This window comes from Salvelinus namaycush, chromosome 26 (genome assembly GCF_016432855.1).
Source record: "Salvelinus namaycush isolate Seneca chromosome 26, SaNama_1.0, whole genome shotgun sequence".
NCBI classification, from domain to species: Eukaryota; Metazoa; Chordata; class Actinopteri; order Salmoniformes; family Salmonidae; genus Salvelinus; species Salvelinus namaycush.
In genome coordinates, this window is record NC_052332.1 from 13,458,727 (window position 1) to 13,481,288 (window position 22,562).

The 22,562-nt window shown below is 43.8% G+C and overlaps 1 protein-coding gene across 3 annotated transcripts in view; it reads right to left on the reverse strand.

The window, feature by feature from the left end:
- The window catches only part of LOC120020969 (erbin-like), a 145,185-nt gene that overhangs the window by 91,451 nt on the left and 31,172 nt on the right, over nucleotides 1-22,562 (reverse strand). The gene's annotated exons all lie outside the window — the stretch shown is intronic.

The window sequence follows — 22,562 nt, forward strand, 5'->3', positions numbered from 1 at the left end:
ATGCAGCCTTATAGCTTTCACCTTATTGGTTCAGTCCCTCAAAGCTCTGGGGTCGCCAGGATGTCATAGCAGCCCCTGAGACTGGTAATACACAGGCACAGGATCGGCCAATCAAACATAAACACTGCATGTTTGATTGACAGCCTGTCAGGCTTTTTTGTAGGCTTAGAATGCCCACAAATACAGATTGAATTCCAATGCTCAAAGCACTTCACATTGCAATGGAGAGAATTCACCTCATCCACCACAATGCAACACCAACCTGAAGCCACTCACTGGCTAGTCCAAGCCACATCTTTATTAGCAACACAGGAGGATTTGCCCACTACCCAGTGGGTCCTTTTGACTGACATTTGGGGAAACGCTGGCGTCAGTCCTAAACCAAGTTAGAGGCAAAATAACAAGACCATGGTAAACACATGGTCTTGTTATGCTCACTTAGTAAAGAAAATGTGTGTGTGTGTGTGTGTGTGTGTGTGTGTATGCTTGCTTTCTAAATGGCAGAAACATGAGAGCATTGGCCAATCACACCATGTCCAAAAGCCAAAGCCACAGACAAAAATATGAGATAAGAGAGCACGTTATATCGCACTGGATATCATCCACAGATCTAAATGTCAAAGTGGAGTCTCAACTGCACAGATAGCCTACTCCTTCTGCAAAACACAAACTGAGCCCTTCATTTGTTAGAGCAATGCAATATGAAATGCAGCTTTTAAAAGAGCATTAAAACGACATTAAAAACAAACAAGTAAACGACAAACAAGTAAATACAAAAATCATGAGGCGGCCACCAACTATGACACACCTTGTTGACCGCAAGACCAGTGTTTCTTAATTGTGGTCCTGGGGACCAAAAAGGGGTGTACACTACCGTTCAAAAGTTTGGGGTCAGTTAGAAATGTCCTTGTTTTTGAAAGAAAAGCACATTTTTTGTCCATTAAAATAACATGAAATGATTCAGAAATACAGTGTAGACATTGTTAATGTTGTAAATGACTACTGTAGCTGGAAACGGCTGATTTTTAATGGAATATCTACATAGGCGTACAGAGGCCCATTATCAGCAACCATCACTCCTGTGTTCCAATGGCACGCTGTGTTTTGCAATTATGTTAGCACAGCTGAAAACTGTTGTTCTGATTAAAGAGGCAATAAAACCGGCCTTCTTTAGACTAGTTGAGTATCAGCATTTGTGGGTTTGATTACAGGCTCAAAATGGCCAGGAAAAAAATGACTTTTTCTGAAACTCGTCAGTCTATTCTTGTTCTGAGAAATGAAGGCTACTCCATGTGAGAAATTGCCAAGAAACTGAAGATCTCATACAACGCTGTGTACTACTCCCTTCACAGAACAGCGCAAACTGGCTCTAACCAGAATAAAAACAGGACTGGGAGGCTCCGGTGCACAACTGAGCAAGAGGACAAGTACATTAGAGTGTCTAGTTTGAGAAACAGACGCCTCACAAGTCCTCAACTGGCAGCTTCATTAAATAGTACCCGCAAAACACCAGTCTCAACGTCAACAGTGAAGAGGTGACTCCGGAAAGCTGGCTTTCTAGGCAGAGTTCCTCTGTCCAGTGCCTGTGTTCTTTTGCCCATCTTAATCTTTTATTTTTATTGGCCAGTCTGAGATATGGCTTTTTCTTTGCAACTCTGCCTAGAAGGCCAGCATCCCAGAGTCACCTCTTCACTGTTGACGTTGAGACTGGTGTTTTGCGGATTCAAATGATCAACTCATCAAGCCTTTGGAACTGGGTCTGAGTGGAATGAGGTGTGCAACGCTAGGGCAAAAACAAAAATATACATCGCTTTGGGTCCCCAGGAGCAGGATTAAGAAACACTGATATAAAGTTGAGCGAAGCCACTTGGGAGTGTGACTCTGTGACCACTTCCTATGTGAGACGAGCAGACAACGACGAGAGCGCGAGCTCCGGTGAGCAACACTAGGCTAAGCATACAGCATGGGAGCTCAACCTTTAGAACGGTTTCACTTTTGTTCTCAATCACAAAATACCAGTAACAAATGCCAGTTTCAAAGAAAAACGGGTGTGTACTAGGGATGGGTATTTGTAAAAAAATCTGTACTCAGTACTCAGTATTCAAAAAGTACTCACATGTTAGCGTGAAAAGGGGATGAAGGCTAAAATGCTTGTGGGATGCTATTTGTTGTTTCAATTACTGGTTGTTCAGATACACAACTAAAAACATAACATTTTCACTGGACTTGACATAGCCTAGCCCAGGGGTAGGCAACTAGCTGCGGTCGGGGGGCCTGAATAGAATTAGAATAATTTGTACACTGCAAATTGATCACCACTAAGCCAAAAAATAGATAATATTTTTGAAATACAATATCTTAATTACATTGAGACATGATCACATCATCTCTCTTTTTTTAGTCATGGGAATATTTGGGAGCAGATTTCCTCAACAACAAAAAAATGCTGAATTCCTGGTCATGTTACAGACCTTTCTGACCTAAAACTAAAATAAAAACAATTACATTTTCACTTAAAACGTTGAGGCCTGGCTGTTGCCGACCCCTGGCCTAGCCTACTCCAAACCAACACATCTTAGAGTTTGAGATTTTGCCATTGCTTATAAATTAAACTGGTTTACTAGTAGCATTTCTACATTGAGTAATTAATTCTTTGGGGGGGGGGGGTGATACAGCGGCTTGCAAAAGTATTCAACCCCCTTGGCATTTTTTCCTATTTTATTGCCTAACAATCTGGAATTAAAATTCATTTTTGAGGGTTTGTATCATTTGATTTACACAATATGACTACCACTTTGCTGCAAAATATATTTTGCATCTTCAATTACAGCTGCAAGTCTTTTGGGGTATGTCTCTATAAACTTGGCACATCTAGCCACTGGGATCTTTGCCCATTCTTCAAGGCAAAACTTCTCCAACTCCTTCAAGTTGGATGGGTTCCACTGGAGTACAGCAATCTTTAAGTCATACCATAGACTCTCAATTGGATTGAGGTCTGGGCTTTGACTAGGTCATTCCAAGACATTTCAATGTTTCCGCCTAAACCACTCGAGTGTTACTTTAGCAGTATGCTTAGGGTCATTGTCCTGTTGGAAGGGGAACCTCTGTCCCAGTCTCAAATCTCTGGAAGACTGAAACAGGTTTCCCCTCAAGAATTTCCCTGTATTTAGCGCCATCCATCATTCCTTCAATTCTGACCAGTGTCCCAGTCCCTGCCTATGAAAAACATCCCCACAGCATGATGCTGCCACCACCATGCTTCACTGTGGGGATGGGGTTCTCGGAGTGATGAGAGGTGTTGGGTTTGTACCAGACAGCGTTTTCCTTGATGGCCAAACAGCTCAATTTTAGTCTCTTCTGACCAGAGTACCTTCTTCCATATGTTTGGGGAGTCTCCCACATGCCTTTTGGCAAAAACCAAACATGTTTTCTTATTTTTTTCCTTTAAGCAATGGCTCTTTCTGGCCACTCTTCCGTAAAGCCCAGCTCTGCGGAGTGTACGGCTTCAAGTGGTCCAATGGACAGATACTCCAATCTCCGCTGTCGAGCTTTGCAGCTCCTCAGGGTTATCTTTGGTCTCTTTGTTGCCTCTCTGATTAATGCCCTTGCCTGGTCCGTCAGTTTTGGTGGGCGGCCCTCTCTTGGCAGGTTTGTCATATTCTTTCAATTTTTTAATAATGGAGCTCTTTGGGATGTTCAAAGTTTCGGATATTTTTTATAACCCAACCCTGATCTGTACTTTGTCCCTGACCTGTTTGGAGAGCTCCTTGTTCTTCATGGTGCCACTTGCTTGGTGGTGCCACTTGCTCAGTGGTGTTTCAGACTCTGGGGCCTTTCAGAACAGGTGTGTATATATACACTGAGATCATGTGACAGATCATGTGACACTTAGATTGCATACAGGTGGATTAATATTTAACTAATTATGTGACTTCCGAAGGTAATTGGTTGCACCAGATCTGATTTAGAGGCTTCATAGCAAAGGGGGTGAATACATACGCACACACCACTTTTCCGGGGGTTTTTTCATTAAAAAAAGAAAATAAATTCATTTTTTCCCCCACTTCACCAATTTGGACTATTTTCATGTCCATTACATGAAATCCAAATAAAAATCAATTTAAATTACAGGTTGTAATGCAATAGGAAAAACACAAAGGGGGATGAATACTTTTTCAAGGCACTGTAAGCTGACATATGGAATTGTTTTAAGATGGTCATACTAGGAATCATTTTGCTATTTAATTTTACATTTTAGGACCCTTTTAGGTATCAAAATATTATATACAATTGTTTAATCAAATAGAATTTGGCCTTTATTACTACAGCCAGAGAAATGCATTGAATAGCACATTCAAAAAATGGGAAAAAGACAGTAAAAACATGCATCATAAGAAACAAGGTTTTGAAGCGTCTGTCCTATATCTAGGAGATATTAGAAAAATCAGGAAAAATTTAAGTTTTTTTTTTTTTTTTTTTACACATATACTACATGCCCAAAGTATTTTGACACCTGCTTGCTGCTATAACAGCCTCCACTCTTCACAGGAAGGCTTTCCACTAGATGTGGGAACATTTCTGCAGGGATTTGCTTCCATTCACCCACAAGAGCATTAGTGAGGACAGGCACTGATGTTAGGCGATTAGGCCTAGCTCGCAGTCGACGTTCCAATTCATCCAAAGGTGTTTCAATGGGGTTGAGGTCAAAGCTCTGTGTAGGCCAGTCAGGTTATTCCACACCGATCTCAAACCATTTCTGTATGGACCTCGCTTTGTGCACGGGGGCATTGTCATGCTGAAACAGGAAAAGGCCTTCCCCAAACGGTCGCCACAAAGTTGGAAGCACAGAATTGTCTAGAATGTCATTGTATGCTGTAGCGTTAAGATGTCCCTTCACTGGCACTAAGAGGCCTAGCTACTCCACCAACAGTTGTCACCAACATTGGGGCGTGACACACACACGCGAGCCCACCCATCTCCCACTCCCTTACGCCCACCATCTCTTTCTCTGTCACTCTTTTCTCTCTCACGGGCTTCCCTCTGTCTTTGAGACCCAGGCCTGGGCAGAAAGAGAGAGCAAAGCGTGGTGCTGTGCTCTTGTGCTATATTGGATATAAATAGCAGCCTGTTTAAAAAAGCCCTCCTGCCAGGAAGTCTTTAATTAAACATGAGATGAAGTTAAAACGCCAAGCGATGAGCGGGGTTCGTACAGAAACAAACGCCTACGGGCTCAAGTGAGACACCCATAAACAAGGACCTCAGCTGCTTTCAACAGCAAGGTCATCATAACATAAAGGGCTTTCGGGAAACTAGTACTTGAGTCCATTTTCAGGGGAAGTTGTGCGAGAGCAGTGATGGAGAAACATCTTTCACCAGCAGCTATAGAGGCAGACAGTACGTCAACATGAGACAAAATGGACTACCAGAACACTGCCGATGGCTTGAATGCCAGAACGTTTGTCCTGGCTATGGCTCTTCTTCAGTTAAAAACGTACAGCATGCATTACAGCAGGGTTCCCCATCTGGCCCAGTTCTCTCAGTATTTTTTATTATTATCGTTGAACATAAAAGACTGGAGTTTTTACACCAGCAAATCAACATCAAGTGATTTACATTTTGGATATCTGTTGCAAAGTATTCCCGACACAGAGTCATATATGTGATTGTACAAAGGGTTGAAATGATTATGTTTTAGTCAAATATATCTGTTTGGGCTTCTTGTAGTCAATTTGCAGTCTACAAATGATTTGTAATTAAGGTCCGGCCCCTGACCATATGCTCAAGAAAAAGAAAGTTGATCCCTGTCCCACATTTTCTGTATTTTTAGTGTAGACCTCCAAAACACTAATATATGAGACATTCAGGTAGCCTAGAGTCACAGAGCAAGCAGACATTAATAACCCCGAGATGACCAAACAAACGAGGGTCAAGAGAGAAAGTGACATTTCAAGCAGAGGGACCAGCACCTCGCCTGAGGTCACTGTGTACTCCCTGGGACCTGACCTCACAACATCCTCCCAGCTTAGATATTACGACTGCCTACACATGATATGACAGTCTCAGACCTTGCCTGGCTGGCTTGTTTTGAATTCCAGCGCAGGAGGGCAGACTGCTGTCAGTGTATGAGTGCCACCAGTCAGGGATATGAGTGGGAGTGGTCAAGAGCTCAGTGCGGAATAAAGACAGGCAGTGACATCCTAATCATCTGGGTAGAATTATAATGTGGAAGAGTTACCAGCAGCGTGGGAGAGAGGGGCCCACCTTGCCTCAGGCGTCACTGATTACCTGAGGAGCTCTTATCTGATGATCCACTCCTACACAGGAGAGAGAGGTGTGTGTGTGTGTGTGTGTGTGTGTGTGTGTGTGTGTGTGTGTGTGTGTGTGTGTGTGTGTGCATGGATCTCTGCATGTTGGCAAGACTGAATAAGATCTGTAAACCAGACAAAGGAGTCACTTCCCCACCAATCAAAACTTCCCAGAACCCTGTACTGTTGCTCCACCTTGTCAGAGCTAAGGCTGAGGAGAGACTCGACTACCCCGGGATGGATCTAAATTTGAAAGCAGCTTCCCCTGTGATGATGCCTTGTAGGTGAGTGAGAGCGAGATGCAGTTCAGAAGTGTGTGTGAGAGAGAGAGAGAGAGAGAGAGACATAGTTCCCCCAGTCTTAGTAGTTAGGTCAGACACATTCAGGTCGAGCCAACGTTTACAACATCACACAAGAATCCTGCAGAGTAGAAGACCAGAGAATGACTTATATATCCCCCAATGTCTAGTTTGAAATCACACAGGCTACTTTTCAAACGCTTGATGAAGCACTGACACTGGCGTCGTTTTGCCTGATCGTCGACAACACAAAGCGCTACAGTAAATAGCCTAGCATCTGTTGGAGCAACACAGTGAATATTTAACGACCAAATCGAATGAACCGCTCCATGTGAGACACCAAAACATGGCACCAAACACACAACTCTTCTCCCATCAATGGCTTTATAAACAAGGATTGTACTGTTGACTGTCAACACACCTACATTGAGACATCTCCCCCAATCAGGCCATTACACTGAAAAGATAACAAATAACACTCAAAGCTTTAAAAAGGGCTCTTTGTTTACGGCCATCAAAGCGGTGCAGACAGAGAGAGATATACTTCATTTATCCCTCTGTATCCACTGAAATGCATTCATTATCCAAGCCATTATTCCTTGCCTTCTCATTCCAAACTCCGGCCTTCGGGAATGTGCTGCATTTGAAAAGCAGCTGTGATACGGTCTGTATTCTTAATATCCCAGGGTGCATTTGCATGACACGGTTTGTATGGGCGTCAGGTTGCATCGTGACTTCCCATGGACTCAGCGTCTCTCAATATGGATAAGCATGAGGTTTATCATTCCTTTATCATTTGGGTGACGACGGTAAGTCAAGTAGCCCAAACCAATCCTATGATAAGCATTGCTGTGTGAATGAGGCGGGTTAAGTCCTGTAATTGTCTCCATGTAGCTACAGCCTGTGGCCTGTGTTTGCACAGCTCTGTAATCATGTGCTAGCCCTGCTGTGCCACAGGAGTGAAAGGGGCCATTAGACCACAACGAACACTGTACTCAGGGAAAAATGGCTGGAATGTACAGACAGGGGGACTATTTTCCCTTTTCAAGGAGGGAATCCCTGTTCTAACTAGAGTCTGAATCTCTCTGCGTAGCGAGGATCGAAATCTAGGCCAAGTCCAGTGGTTCCAAATGAATCAGTTGATTACAGCATGGTGTTTTGCAACAGTTGCCGTGCGTTGGATTCCTACATGGGTCGTACTTTACTCAATACATGTGCAAGGTGCTTTGGATAAAACAAACAACCATACCTCGGCTAATGCTTTGGGGTGGACAGAACATGATTCAGCTACCTTTTCTGTGAACTTGTGTGAGAGATCAAGGAAATCCCTGTGATGTTACAGGGAGAGAGTGACGTTACAGGAAATGAGGGATTAGGCTAGGTAATAACCCAGAGCTTTAGAAGCAGTTCGCTAAGAACCAAGGATCAAGTTTGAAAGCTTGCCTGGCTACCCAGACTCCTTGCTCTGGCCAAACGCTATGCCACGCCCACAGACGTTAGTTCCTTCTCTGCAATGAGTCTGTATTCGAGCACATGTCCGACCCGACCCACCAAATGCAAATACATTCAGGGCCGTCTGATTGGTCCAGAAACCGATGGGTTGGGCCTGAGCCCAAACACACGAGGGTAAAGCTTGACACTGATTGGTTAGAGACCACCCCTCGTCACCACAAACGACTAAAAGCTGGCAGTCTCAGACTAAAGTATGTAGCGAAACACAGAGCAGCAGAATTTAGTGTGAGGAGTCAGGCTTCTGGAAAGCCTAGGAGGTTAGAAAAAGTTACGCAATTAAAAAAGAGCCCAGTAATAGGGAATAGGGTGCTATTGCCATTAATAAAAGTGAGAAGTGGGTTTTGTCCAAATCACGAGGGTTAATGGAACATCATTCCGTCTCGCTCTGTCATGTACAGTACAGTGACAAGTGCTGAGGCCTGAGGCTGATGTCAACAACTTGGTGTGGGGAAAAAAAACGTATGCTGCTACCACTAACAGGAAGTGAAGGCAGAACAGGTCTTCAGATGTCTCCTGTCTGACTGTAACATGCAAAAGAGTAGCAGAGCCCCTTAACCAGTAATAACTGGTAAGTCAGATATTTATATTAATCTGCCCAATCGTCAAGGCAGGTTTTCCTTAGCAATGGGTCGGGACCCAAAGTGGGCCCTAGGCATGTGATAGGTGGGTTGCGAGTAATGAGAATGCATCTATAAATCACACTAATTCCTTCTTAATGTGAGTTGTTGGAGGACAATTTGGGTCACAGCTGGACAGTACATTTTTCATTTGGGTATTAATCTAAAAAAGTTCAAACTATTAAACTATTTAAACTATTGGAGGCTGTGTAATCTGACCCTAGTTCTGTGTTTAGAACCTCTACCGTGAGCAAGTAGTAAAGATTGAAAACATGAGCTTCGGGCCGGAGTCCTGATTTGTAGAGGCGCACCAGTAAAGATGTGGAGAGGAGTGGAGCAAGATACTGAGCAGCAGAGAGGAGAGTAGGCAGTTCAGTTAAGGCAGAGGTCAAGGAAAGGCAGAGAAGATTAGCTAGAGGAGGAAAGCATGAATGACAACAGCCATAACACTAGGGAACACATTCTCGGTCTCGGTCTCTTTTTCTTTATTTCTTGCAGTCTAACTTTTTCTTCCTGTTTTTGCTTTCCCTCTCTGCCGACACGGGTTTGATGACAACTCTCTCACTATGTTCAGTGACTGGTGTGGGTAGGCTATATGCTACCTGAACTAGTTGTGCAGGGGTTCCCAAACTTTGGGCCGTAACCCCATTTTGATATAAAAAAAAATTAAAAATGGTTTGTACCCCACCATGTAAAATAATTGATGTAATCAAAAGGCCAATGTAAAAAATAAAATAATTGGGGCTATGACAGTCTATTACAAATCAGTCTGGCAGTACTTCAATCTGAAGGAAGTATGGTTTGATGTGACTGAAATGCATCCGAAAACCTATTGGAAAGAAGATCAGCAAGCAATAATTTTGTATTATATTCTGTGCAAAAAAATGTTCATGATTGATGTTGTTTTTTCCCCCAGTCTGATTTAGTGTCTGGTCTGTCCACTCTGTCCTAATGAGTCCTGCACGGCTTGAGGGAAACAGAAGACAAATACGTGTTCCTGAGAGCCTCATCTTTCAGTGATGGGGTCATAATATTTTGTAGCTTAAACCGTTCAAAAGATAGTCACATTTGTAGGAAGAAAACAGAAACTCTGGTTATTACAACCACATCTAGCGGCTACCAGAGGTTACTAAAGTAACCCCGTATTTTTTTGTACAATCCCATTTGCTAAATCAGGTGACCCCACATGGGGTCGCGACGCTTAGTTTGGGAAACGCTGTATTAAGGGGAGGGATCATTATTTCCTGGTTGGCCATGAGTCAAAAAGAACAATCATCACAGGGATTCACTTCCTTGTTTGTCAAAGGGCAGGCCTTCGGTCTGTCAACTTAAAACCAGTGATAAAACGACCTCTGAGGTCAAGCAACATGACCACCAAGTTTACATAGAAGCAGCCCAGAGTGGTTTATGGATGATATGAAACTTCGACACTATTCAGAGCAGTAGGAACAGAGACAAGGGAAGGCCTAGACAATATCCATGTAGGCACTGCTAAAAAAAGACAAAGTAGGGAAATGTACAGCCTGGCATCATCACGAATGGCATCACCACCATATTCTGTCGTGACACATTTCTCTTGTCAATTAGCCTATATGGGAAAATAACACACACTGACCTACACCTGACCTCTGTTGGGAGTCTGGCTTGGACACATACTTCCGTAAAGTCCACGGCATATCTCCCCCCACACCACACACACACACTAGCAAGCAAGCATCAGCAGAAACCAAATCCGGGGACACAAAAAAGCAGACTTCCAGTGGGAACAGATTCACTGCTTCAAGTTCATTTAGCAGGGTTAGGAAAGACACTTGCAGTTTGCACAGTCGGAATCTATATCAAAGTGTCTAAAAAGCCCTCACACTAATCCATCAGGCAAAACGGACACAAACTAATTCACCTGAAATGTATCCAGCCTGTCCACTACACGCTATTGCTGGCCAGTTGACACATTCAGTTTGGACATTCATGCATTGATTCAAATATGTAAATATTCAACATACAGATAAGTCTTGGGCCTAGTATAAAATGCAAGATAAATAACATGGCACCTGGTTTTTGCCAGTTCCTTCCAGATAAGCAGCACAACTAGCTCAGTCTGTCGTCTCCCATTGCATGTAGCCTCGGCCTTATCAACCGTGTATACAGTGACAGAGCACAGTTCATTTGTGTATCACCCATGTTCATGCATTCAAACAAGAGGCCTCAATATTGGATGCAGATTAGGTTACACTAAACAAAAGTAACTCAGCAAAAGAGTCAGGCTAAGACATACATAGGCTAGTTCTAACTTCACAATGCTGCTGTGTGTTGCTTGCTGGATGTGATTCAAGCAATTGAAAAGCCGTCTAACAATTACGTCGGCAATTCACACCTGCACACACACTTTATCTTGGCACGTTTCTTCCATCCACTGTTTGGCGTACCCTCCCCCAAGACGTTTAATGTGTTTCAAGCCCAGACATTGAAGCTGCAGGGAAAGCGATCGCTGCAGGGAAAGAGATCCCTCTATAGGACAGAGCTCAACAACATGGCAGTCAAAAAAAAAAAATAATAATAATTAAATTTTAAAAAGCCTGGTTAATATCGCACAGTGTTGAGGCTAGGCCAGGCACCCTCCTGCAATGGAAAATGCACTGGAAGGGAGCATAGGGAAGAAGTGTGTAGGGATTAATGTTGTCATCACAGAGGAGCTGCTGCTGTTCTGAAGCTTATAATGCACAGGCAATCATCAGCACAGTGCACCCCCAGCATTCAACCTGGATCTCAACCAGCCCTTTTCTCCATTTCTTCCTCTACCACATGTTCGTTGCGTAGGTCTTTTTCGCTCCTCTCTTTCCATTTCTCGCTCTGCCTCCATTGTCCTTTTCTGGCACTCTTTCATCTCCCGCTTTTTCCCCCTCTCTCGTGCTTTTCCTCGTTGCCCTTTCTCTGCTCTTTCTTCCTACCTTTCTCTCCCACTATCACTCTCTCTCAGCAGACCAGCACTTAGCCAACAACGAGGCTACACTTCCCTGTTTGAAGTTAAACAGTGGCTTAAGAGGATTCATTCATCTCTGGAGAAGCCGGCTGCGTTTGATGTTCTGTTCTACACTTGATCCAAGCAATGTAGTGCAGGTATTTGTTGATTAAAAAAGGGAGAGAGAGCGCCAGGAGTCTAAAATGTGCTATTGAAACACCAACATTTATGAAAAGGACACGGGAACTCTTCAACCAACCAACCATCCAAATGTTATTTATTTATAAATCTTCTCTTGAAGTGCTTCACAGTGACCCGGCCTACATGAGTCTTCCTTCCTCATATAGGCCTGAGCCATGAGTCTACTCTTTTGCCAGAGTGTTTGATCTCCCGTACAGCCTCATTCATTAGTGCTGGTGGGGCTCTGGAGAGGGGCTGACTGGCAAGCAGTCCCAGTCCAACTGGGCACTCTGGAACAGGCCTACATGGAGAACCTCTGGCCCGGGCAGACAGGCTAATTTCAGCTGCTGCCCCAGTTACAACAGTAACAGTTCTGTAGTGAAGACTACAGTACCATCTGCCTGGATTAGACTCCGTGGGCAGCAGGGAGAGAAAGGCAGAGAAATGTTGCATACCACATAATCCTGTTTTGGTCCAAAAGAGAGCCTGCTGTTTCACTTGGAATGGGTCACAATAATAGAAATAGCCTATGTCCAGACCTCAGATACATGAATCAGGCCTGTTACTAGAAAAATAACTGTTTGGTCAGTAATAAATGACAGGTTTGGACCAGTTCTTGACAAGCTGTCAACCAGGCAAGGTAGACTAAATAGATGTTAAAAAAAATAAAAATAATATTTAACCATTAATTAACTAGGCAAGTCAGTTGAGAACAAATTCTTATTTACAATGACGGCCTACCGGGGAACAGTGCCTTGTTCAGGGGCAGAACGACAGATTTTTACCTTGTCAGCTCGGGGATTCGATCTAGCAACCTTTCGGTTACTGGCCCAACGCACTAACCACTAGGCTACCTGCCGCCCAATGTAATACCTTTGTTACTGATGCAATCTTTCTATCGCAATGTGCAATCTGCGTATCCCTGTACAAGCATACTAGGGATAGCACAATTACTGTATAACCGTGTAACCGACGGTTACGGATGAAGACTCATGACAATAAAATAACCGTCATAACCGTTTTTATTTTATTTTTTATAAACAGCTGTCTGAAGACGGGACGGCCGGGCATTTGAGGTAGTTTTTGCAATAACATGGACTCTACTGTGATGAAACTTTGTTGCAACAAGCAAGGTGTTGTAGCAAACGATGATAACATAGAATGTTCATTTAAATTATGTTAACCAGAGCCACATACTTACGGGGTGTTCGTAAATTCACTCTGGTTGTCTACTCCAATTTCAGAGCACTCTCTCGCCCGAGTGTGGCAGAGCGCAGAATTAACTGATGAATTTACGAAAGTTTAACACCCGTTGAATATGACTGGTGTCAGTAAATGTTGGCAAAAACACTATTAAATTGTTTCCAGCAGCACAGTTACAGTCACTAACGCTCTAAATAACATGAAAACAGCCTAACCAGCAAAGCTAGGGCGAATAAAATGGTTAGAGTGAGGTGTTCCTCTCATTTGTGTCTGGAAGTAGGTAGCAAGCTGGCCAACATTAGCCAGTTAGCTTGGGCGCTTGACTGCCGTTGAGGTCAGAACGCTCGGGTCAACCCTACTCCTCGGAGAGAGCGTCCAGTGTGCTCTCTGAACGCTCCGAGAGCGAAACGCTGTGCATTTACGAAACATCCAATCTGACAACCCTGAATTTACAAACGACCAGAGCGCACTCTGGCACTCCAGATTGAATTTACGAACACACCCCTAAACACTCAGTTTTAGTATTAAAGAATATACATTCCCCATGGCTGCCATAGAATGTTGAAGTGTCATGCAACTGCCTCATAACGCAGAAACTGCATTTGCCCAACTCTCTAAATACATGGCAATGCTGTTAACTGATGTGGCTAATGCAATAGAATGTATTTGTTGTAATGTCAGGTGAGTTGAATCAACAAATCACAGCACATATTGATGGGTACAGCGCCTTTTTACTTCCTGCTTTGCTCCTATGGGTACACTCACAATGGCCGCCAGTCCACCAATTATACCATCAAAACTTCAGGGTTTTGTGCCATTTGAACAGTTATTATAGAAAGCTTGGTCATTTGGCTGGCAAATTACCGTCATCCAAAATTACACGACCATCACAGCCCTAAAGCATATGTGTTTCCCCTATATGCATTCAGCAGCTGTATGTAGATATATAGGTTTGTGTCTGTGTCCTCAGACAAGTTTGCTGTCACTCAGTCAGAACGCTTGTTAGATATTATGGACATTAATAGCTTGACGATCATCCAATGGTCCTCAGACACTTGATCTAAAGATATACCTTACATGAATAGCCAATCCCTGCAAACGGTTAATGATAGTGCTAAGAGAAGGCAACAACAACAATCTAAATGATCAGATCAAATCATGTGAGAAGTGATCGGGTAAAATGATGACGCAAAGTGAGTAGATGGAGAAATTGTATATCAGGAAAATTGCCCATATCCGTTACGATACTTGTCCTACTACTCGCCACACCTCTAGTAAAGAAGTTGGGTGACCCAGTGTGGATGAGTGCATTGAATGATTGATCTCCATCAATATGACCTTTTTGACTTGGGCTGGCGTCATCGCCTCGCTATTACAGCCGTTAACAGCCCTTCGACCCACTGACTAATAGGCTACCATCTCACTAACTATACAGAGGCTTATAAATCAAGAGTTCCTCTTGAGCCACAGCTATAAACAGTACAGTTCACAATCATGCAAGGACGGAGAAGGACGACAAGACATGGTCTGCTGTAACCATTTTCTCACAGGGCCTGAGAGGCTACAGTACTGTAGCATGGTACATTTGTTGAGTATATGTACTCAACAAATGTAACCATGCTAACTTCAGCTAACTTCAGTTGAACATGAGGCAGGTGCTAGTTAACCTGTCAACCACCAAACAGACTATTGTCCATAGATTACACCTCTACATTCGACTGTTATCAAACACAAATCACCCCCTGCTGCCGACCAGTGGGGCTTGACACTACACAGAGTCAAGGTGACAGTAATCAATAGGCTTTAGATAGTGAATCGATAGTCATTGTGGTGTTTATATACAGAGGCTTACAGAGATTCCCATCCACGTCAAGTCACAGTGACCATTGATTTGGTGATTTACCTTCAATGCCACTGGCTCCCACAAGTCAAATTATCATACAAATAGACATCCTTATTTCTAACGGAGAATCAGTGTTATATTTCAAAGAAACCCATCGAATGGTCTACTAGAGGAACACATAATGCAAAAACGTGGGATGGGGTCAGTTCGCAATTAGGTGGTATGGCTCTTGAAAGCTTTTTTAAATCTCTTGCGACACTAGGTTTTCTGAAACAACTCGGCCTACATCGCAAAGGTTTTTATGCGACAACAGTATAGCATAAGCACAGGTTCTCCTTGAAATATGTCTACCCTGGACTTGGTTATTAGCAGAGCGCTTAACCCCCACACTGTGTGTTGATTGAAGAGTGTGTAGGCATGTATTAAGAGTGTGTAGGTAGGCCCACATTTGCATTCGAGTGGTTACATCCTCTTCCTCTTGTTGATGTTACAGATCCATGACGATCAGTTTTCACTACCTGAGAACAGTAGACTGATACTCCCAGAGGGCTGCTTTTTCTGCTGGTGTGTTCATGCAAAACATGAGTAAAACCTGACAAGCGTCAACAAGAGCAGTAACCCACCCTGTTCTCCTGGCGGCCAAAAGATAGTGCACATCTGACACGTTGGCCGATCAAACACAGGGTAGGACAGGGTAGCAAACACAGGGTAGGAAGCTCTTCTGCATCACTCAAACCAGCGTCATGTTTCCTCTCAGAGAGGGGAGAGGGAGAGCATAGTTTTACTAGGCCCTGATTGTGTTGATCCACTTTTCAAACGTCTGCACGCATCACAAGCGGTGGCGGAAATGAAAGACTTAGCAGCCGTAAGTCTTGAATCAGACCTCTTTAGGTGAGCTATCACAGAAACTAGAAAGTCACCCTTTCCAGGACTTGTTGCATATTCCATATGCTTGACAAAGCTAAAGTTAGACCAGTAACCAAGCAAGGCTATCTAGGGTTATATAATCAGTATTTTTGCCCGATTCAGTTTAGTCTTTTCCCAAATTCCTTTCCCCCATTTAGTTTTTCCAGTTTTCCGTTTCCCCCATTTTTAGTTTTTTTTTGCTCTCAAAAATCACACTTATTAAATAGAAAGAAAGAAAAAAAATTAGATGTTCTAGTCCCACCCTTCAGCTACCCTCAACCCCCCCCCCCCCCCCCCCCATCTCTGAACACCATGCAGTTTTGATTTCTATTTGCCATATATTTTTCAGAGATGGGTGTACTTGATACATGATGCATCGGAGCTTCTCAAAGTCATGGGGTTTGGTCGACAGTGCACATCATCTCTCCTGTCACATAAAACATGGATCGATATTTGTTTTTAATGCAGAAGAGAGCACTGAAACCGCGTACCATGAGTTTTAATGCGCAGAGGGAGATGGCACATTATTCCCTTTGAGTCAGTAACCAAAACACCTCCATAGATACCCATGAATGCGTTGTCTACAGCATTCGGTCACGGCAGCTCGATCAGCTGCTCGATTTCCCTTACTGGCATTTCAACAGTCAGGATCACAGTCAAACGGATTTCGCTGATTCTTTTGTGTATTTCCCCTGCATGCTTGCGTTCAGTTCTTTCAGTTCCCAAATATGTCTGTTACATAGGCAAGGAGACACATTTTCTTTTAATTACACAGAAAGTCTAGTAAGTCTGTTTTTTACTTCCATTGCGAATGACAACAGTCCCTCTCTCAATTCAAAAAATATTACTAACAATCCCCCTCGAAAACCACCAAGCCTCAGTGTGAAATAGAACATTGTCATGGTCTGATCCCATATCTCCACATAGTTTTGTGAACAGGCGTATGCAATGTAGTTTGAGATCAAAGTTACCTGCAGCATATTCCAAGATGGCGTAGCAGTGGGATGTCTGTTTTGATTGTCTTGTCCCGTCTGTGTATATATTGTTTTTCTTTGTATATATTTTTTATATTTTTAATCTCAATTTCCATCTACGGACTGAACATACTCTCCTGCAACCCGCCTCACTCAATGTGGTATGGATCTGCTATTTTTTTATACTTTAGAACCGGAACCCCCTTCAGAAGCTAGCCAGCTAACTAGCTACTAGCTAGTAGTCAATTAGCCACTGCTAGCGGTCATCACCGATAACCCGGACATCTGCCAGCCTCAGCCCGGTCAATTCCTGCCAGTCTGCACAGCGCGATATCAACCCAGAGCATATCGGACTGCTTTTCTCTACCATGTCTTTGGATTCCTACCGCAAGCTCTGAACCTTTTCTCCAGATCATCCTGGCTAACGTCTCGGTCCCGAAGCAAGCACCAGTTAGCCTTGAGCTAGCCTCAAGCTAGGCCCATCTCCCGGCTAGCCGAAGAGATCCATCAGACAATTCCTGGGCTTCAATACCGCTTTTGACAATTGGCCTGGACCCTTTGCTGCCGACACGGAGCCACGCCGATCAATCACTACTGGTCTGCCGAAGTAACCGTCCAAGGGAGTTTCAACAGGCTCTCCCGTTGCGACGTCCCCGAGGCCCATCTGCTAGCCTGCTAGCCCCAGCCTGCTAGCTGTCTGAATCGCTGTGCCTCCAGCTCGCCTAGCTACTCACTGGACCCTATGATCACTTGGCTACACATGCCTCTCCTGAATGTCAATATGCCTTGTCTATTGCGGTTTTGGTTAGTGATTATTGTCTTATTTCACTGTAGAGCCTCCAGCCCTGCTCAATATGCCTAAGCTAGCCCTTTTGTTCCACCCCCTACACATGCGGTGACCTCACCTGGCTTAAATGGTACCTCTAGAGAACAAAACCTCTCTCCGTCACTCAATGCCTAGGCTTACCTCCACTGTACTCACATCCTACCATTCCCTTGTCTGTACATTATGCCTTGAATCTATTCTCCCGCACCCAGAAACCTGCTCCTTTTACTCTCTGTTCTGAATGCACTAGACGACCAGTTCTTCTAGCCTTTAGCCGTACTCTTATCCTACTCCTCCTCTGTTCCTCTGTTGATGTAGAGGTTAACCCAGGCCCTGCAGCCCCCAGCATCACTCCCATTCCCCAGGCACTCTCATTTGTTGACTTCTGTAACCGTAAAAGCATTGGTTTCATGCATGTTAACATTAGAAGTTTGTTTTATTCACTGCTTTAGCACACTCCGCCAACCCGGATGTCCTAGCCATGTCTGAATCCTAGCTTAGGAAGGCCATCAAAAACCCTGAAGTTTCCATCCCTAACTATAACATTTTCTAACAAGATAGAATTGCCAAAGGGGGCGGAGTTGCAATCTATTGCAGAGATAGCCTGCAGAGTTCTGTCATACTATCCAGGTCTGTGCCCAAACAATTCGAGCTTCTACTTTTAAAAATCCACCTTTCCAGAAACAAGTCTCTCACGGTTGCCACTTGCTATAGACCCCCTTCAGCCCCCAGCTGTGCTCTGGACACCATATGTGAATTGATCTCCCTCCATCTATCTTCAGAGTTTGTACTGTTAAGTGACCTAAACTGGGACATGCTTAACACCCCGGCCATCCTACAATCTAAGCTAGATGCCCTCAATCTCACAGAAATGATCAAGGAACCTACCAGGTACAACCCTAAATTCGCAACCATGGGCACTCTCTTAGATATCATCCTGACCAACTTGCCCTCTAAAGACACCTCTGCTGTCTTCAACCTGGATCTCAGCGATCACTGCCTGCGTGTGTAATGGGTCCGCGGTCAAACGACCACCCCTCATCACTGTCAAACTCCCTAAAACACTTCATCGACCTGGCCCGGGTATCCTGGAAGGATATTGACCTCATGCTGTCAGTGGAGGATACCTGGTTGCTCTTCAAAAGTGCTTTCCTCTCCATCTTAAATAAGCATAACTTATTCAAGAAAATGTTGAACTAAGAACAGATATAGCCCTTGGTTCACCCCAGACTTGACTGCCCTTGACCAGCACAAAAACATCCTGTGGCGTTTTGCATTAGCATTGAATAGCCCCCGCGATTTGTAACTTTTCAGGGAAGTCAGGAACCAATATATTCAGCCAGTTAGGAAAGCTAAGGCTAGCTTTTTCAAACAGAAATTTGGTTCCTGTAGCACACATTCCAAAAGGTTTTGGGACACTAAAGTCCATGGAGAATAATAGCACCTCCAGCTGCCCACTGCACTGAGGATAGGAAACACTGTCACCACCGATAAATCTACAAAAACCGATCATTTCAAAAAGTATTTTTCTACGGCTGGCCACGCTTTCCACCTGGCTACCCCTACCCCGGCCAACATCTTAGCACCCCCTGCAGCAACTTGCCCAAACCCCCCCAGCTTCTCCTTCACCCAAATCCAGACAGCTGATGTTCTGAAAGAGCGGCAAAATCTGGATCCCTACAAATCAGCCGGGCTAGACAATCTGGACCCTCGCTTTCTAAAATTATCCACCGAAATTGTTGTAAAACCAATTACTAGCCTATTTAACCTCTCTTTTGTATCGTCTGAGCTCCCCAAAGATTGGAAAGCTGCCGCAGTCATCCCCCTCTCCAAAGAAGGAGACACTCTAGATCCAAACTGTTAGACCTATATCCATCCTGTACCATCTCCAGTATGCAATCCGGTTTCCGACATGATCATGGGTGCACCTCAGCCACGCTCAAGTTCCTAAACGATATCATAACCGCCATCGATAAAAGACAATACTGTGAAGCTGTCATCGACCTGGCCAAGGCTTGACTCTGTCAATCACCGCATTCTTTCGGCAGACTTAATAGCCTTGGCTTCTCAAATGACTGCCTTGCCTGGTTCACCAACTACTTCTCAGATAGAGTTCAGTGTGTCAAATCGGAGAGCCTGTTGTCCGGACCTCTGACAGTCTCTGTGGGGGTGCCACAGGGTTCAATTCTCAGGCCGACTCTTTTCTCTGTATATATCAATGATGTCGCTCTTGCTGCTGGTGATTCTCTGATCCAGCTCTACGCAGACGACACCATTCTGTATACATCTGGCCCGATGTATACAGAACAAACCTCCAAACGAGCTTCAACGCCATACAACACTCCTTCCGTGGCCTCCAACTGCTTTTAAATGCTAGTAAAACTAAGTGCATGCTCTGTAAACGATTGCTGCCCGCACCCTCCCGCCGGACTAGCATCACTACGCTGGACAGTTCTGACCTAGAATGTGGACAACTACAAATGTCTAGGTGTCTAGTTAGACTGTAAACTCTCCTTCCAGACTCACATTAAGCATCTCCAATACTATATTAAATCTAGAATCGGCTTCCTTTTTCGCAACAAAGCCTCCGTCACTCATGCTGCCAAACATACCCTCGTAAAACTGACTATCCTACCGATCCTCGGCGATATATCGCCTAACACTCTACTCAGCAAACTGGACGTAGTCTATCAGTGCCATCCGTTTTGTCACCAAAGCCCCATATACTACCCACCACTGCGACCTGTATGCTCTCGTTGGCTGGCCCTCACTACATATCCGTCGCCAAACCCACTGTCTCCAGGTCATCTATAAGTCTTTGCTAGGTAAAGCCCCACCTTATCTCAGCTCACTGGTCACCATAGCAACACCCACCCATAGCACGCGCTCCAGCAGGTATATTTCACTGGTCATCCCCAAAGCCAGCACTTCCTTTGGCCACCTTTCCTTCCAGTTCTCTGCTGCCAATGACTGGAACGAATTGCAAAAATCTCTGAAGCTGGATTCTTATATCTCCCTCCCTAACTTTAAGCATTAGCTGTCAGATCAGCTTACCGATCACTGTACCTGTACACAGACAATCTGTAAATAGCACACCCAACTACCTCAACCCCATATTATTACTTAACCTCTTGCTCTTTTGTGCCCCAGTATCTCTACTTGCACATCATCATCTGCACATCACTCCAGTATTAATGCTAAATTGTAATTATTTTGTCTCTATGGCCCATTTATTGCCTACCTCCCTACTCTTCTCCATTTGCACACATTGTACATAGATTTTTTCTATTTTTCTTTTCTATTGTGTTATTGGTCTGTACGTTTGTTTATGTGTAACTCTGTGTTGATGTTTTTGTCGCACTGCTTTGCTTTATCTTGGCCAGGTCGCAGTTGTAAATGAGAACTTGTTCAACCTGGTTAAATAAAGGTGAAATAAATTATTTATTTTTTAAATCTGAGTTCTGCGCTCAGCTCTTTTGCCACCAGTTTCTCTCGGTGTATCCATTATAGCTCAGTGGGTGTATCATAAAATGTGTCCATATGGCAGAGGGAGACAAATTCATAACTAGAGTGCAGAGGCCTGCCTTCCGTCCCGCCATAGATGGAGCCCCATCTATGCAAAAGCCCGCCATTCGATCCCATTGAATCTGTTTTTCGTCAATATAGCCAAGCAGCACATTAACATCACCAGTGCCATTTCATGCACGGTTATCATGGGAACAATGTGTTCTCGTGAATAGAATCCCCCGACATGTAGCGAACAAAAGTCAATGAATGGGCATCTCGGCCCTCACAGCTAACGTCCATTTGGAGAGCATCAGGTGGGGAGATTGAGATGTTCAGTCAGAGTTTCCTCTTGATTGCTAGCTATAGCATAAATTCTTAGTTTAACAGTGTTATCTGACAACAGTATTGCTGTGAGTTTCTGCGTCTCTGCCTCCCCACACATTGTTTACACCATATTAATTGCGGACAGTAATATCAGCCTCTGCAATAGTGTGTGGTTTCATAGCGTAGTGGGCTTAGCCAATTACCGTGGGAATGATTCAAGTGAAACTGTCAAGTGCCGTCTTTTCCCCATGATCTAAGAGCGCTCTCTGGTTGAATTTTTACTTTTGGATTTGAATAATTTTCATTTAGATTAAGGTTAACCACATTACAATGCCTGAGTCAAAAGACGCTATAATATTAAACCAGGATTTTGGAAATTCTCCCTTGACCCTATTTTCATATCAGGTGACCCCACATTGGGTCTTGACCCCTAGTTTGAGAACCGTTGTTCTACACACACGTACTGCACACCCAAGGTCCCATAAGCCTACGGAAATGACTGCCTATATAAACGTTTTTTAAATGAAGGTATACACAAAAACTGTAGGCAAGCTACATTGCTTGCCAAATCACAACAGCTTTATCACAAATTCAAAATGGACTGGTTGATTAAAGTAGGGAACATATTTATCTACCTCTACCACTCCAGTATCCTTGCACATTGTAAATATTGTATTTGCACTGACCCCAGAACTGTATATAAAGTATATATTAAAAAAACATTTTAAAAAAACACACACTTTAACCCCATCTATATATACATGGCTACCTCAATTACCTCATACACATCGACACTGCACTGGTATATTTAGAAAATGTATTAATTTTCTAATAACTTCAATACAGTGGATTTCCTACTAAGTTCAACAAATACTTAAATATTGTTGAATTCTGTTTTAATGTCTGGATTCTGTTACCACTGATTTTATAAGGCCCTAGCTATGCAGACTAGGCTATGGAGAATCCCTGGATTGCATTGTTACAGGAAGGATCTGGGAAAGGTAGGCACTCAGATAACAAATGGAGGTTGTCCAAAAAACACTTCTTTATCATTCAATGCCACCATTGTTCAGAGTCACGATGTTATCCAGAGCCATGTTGTACAGA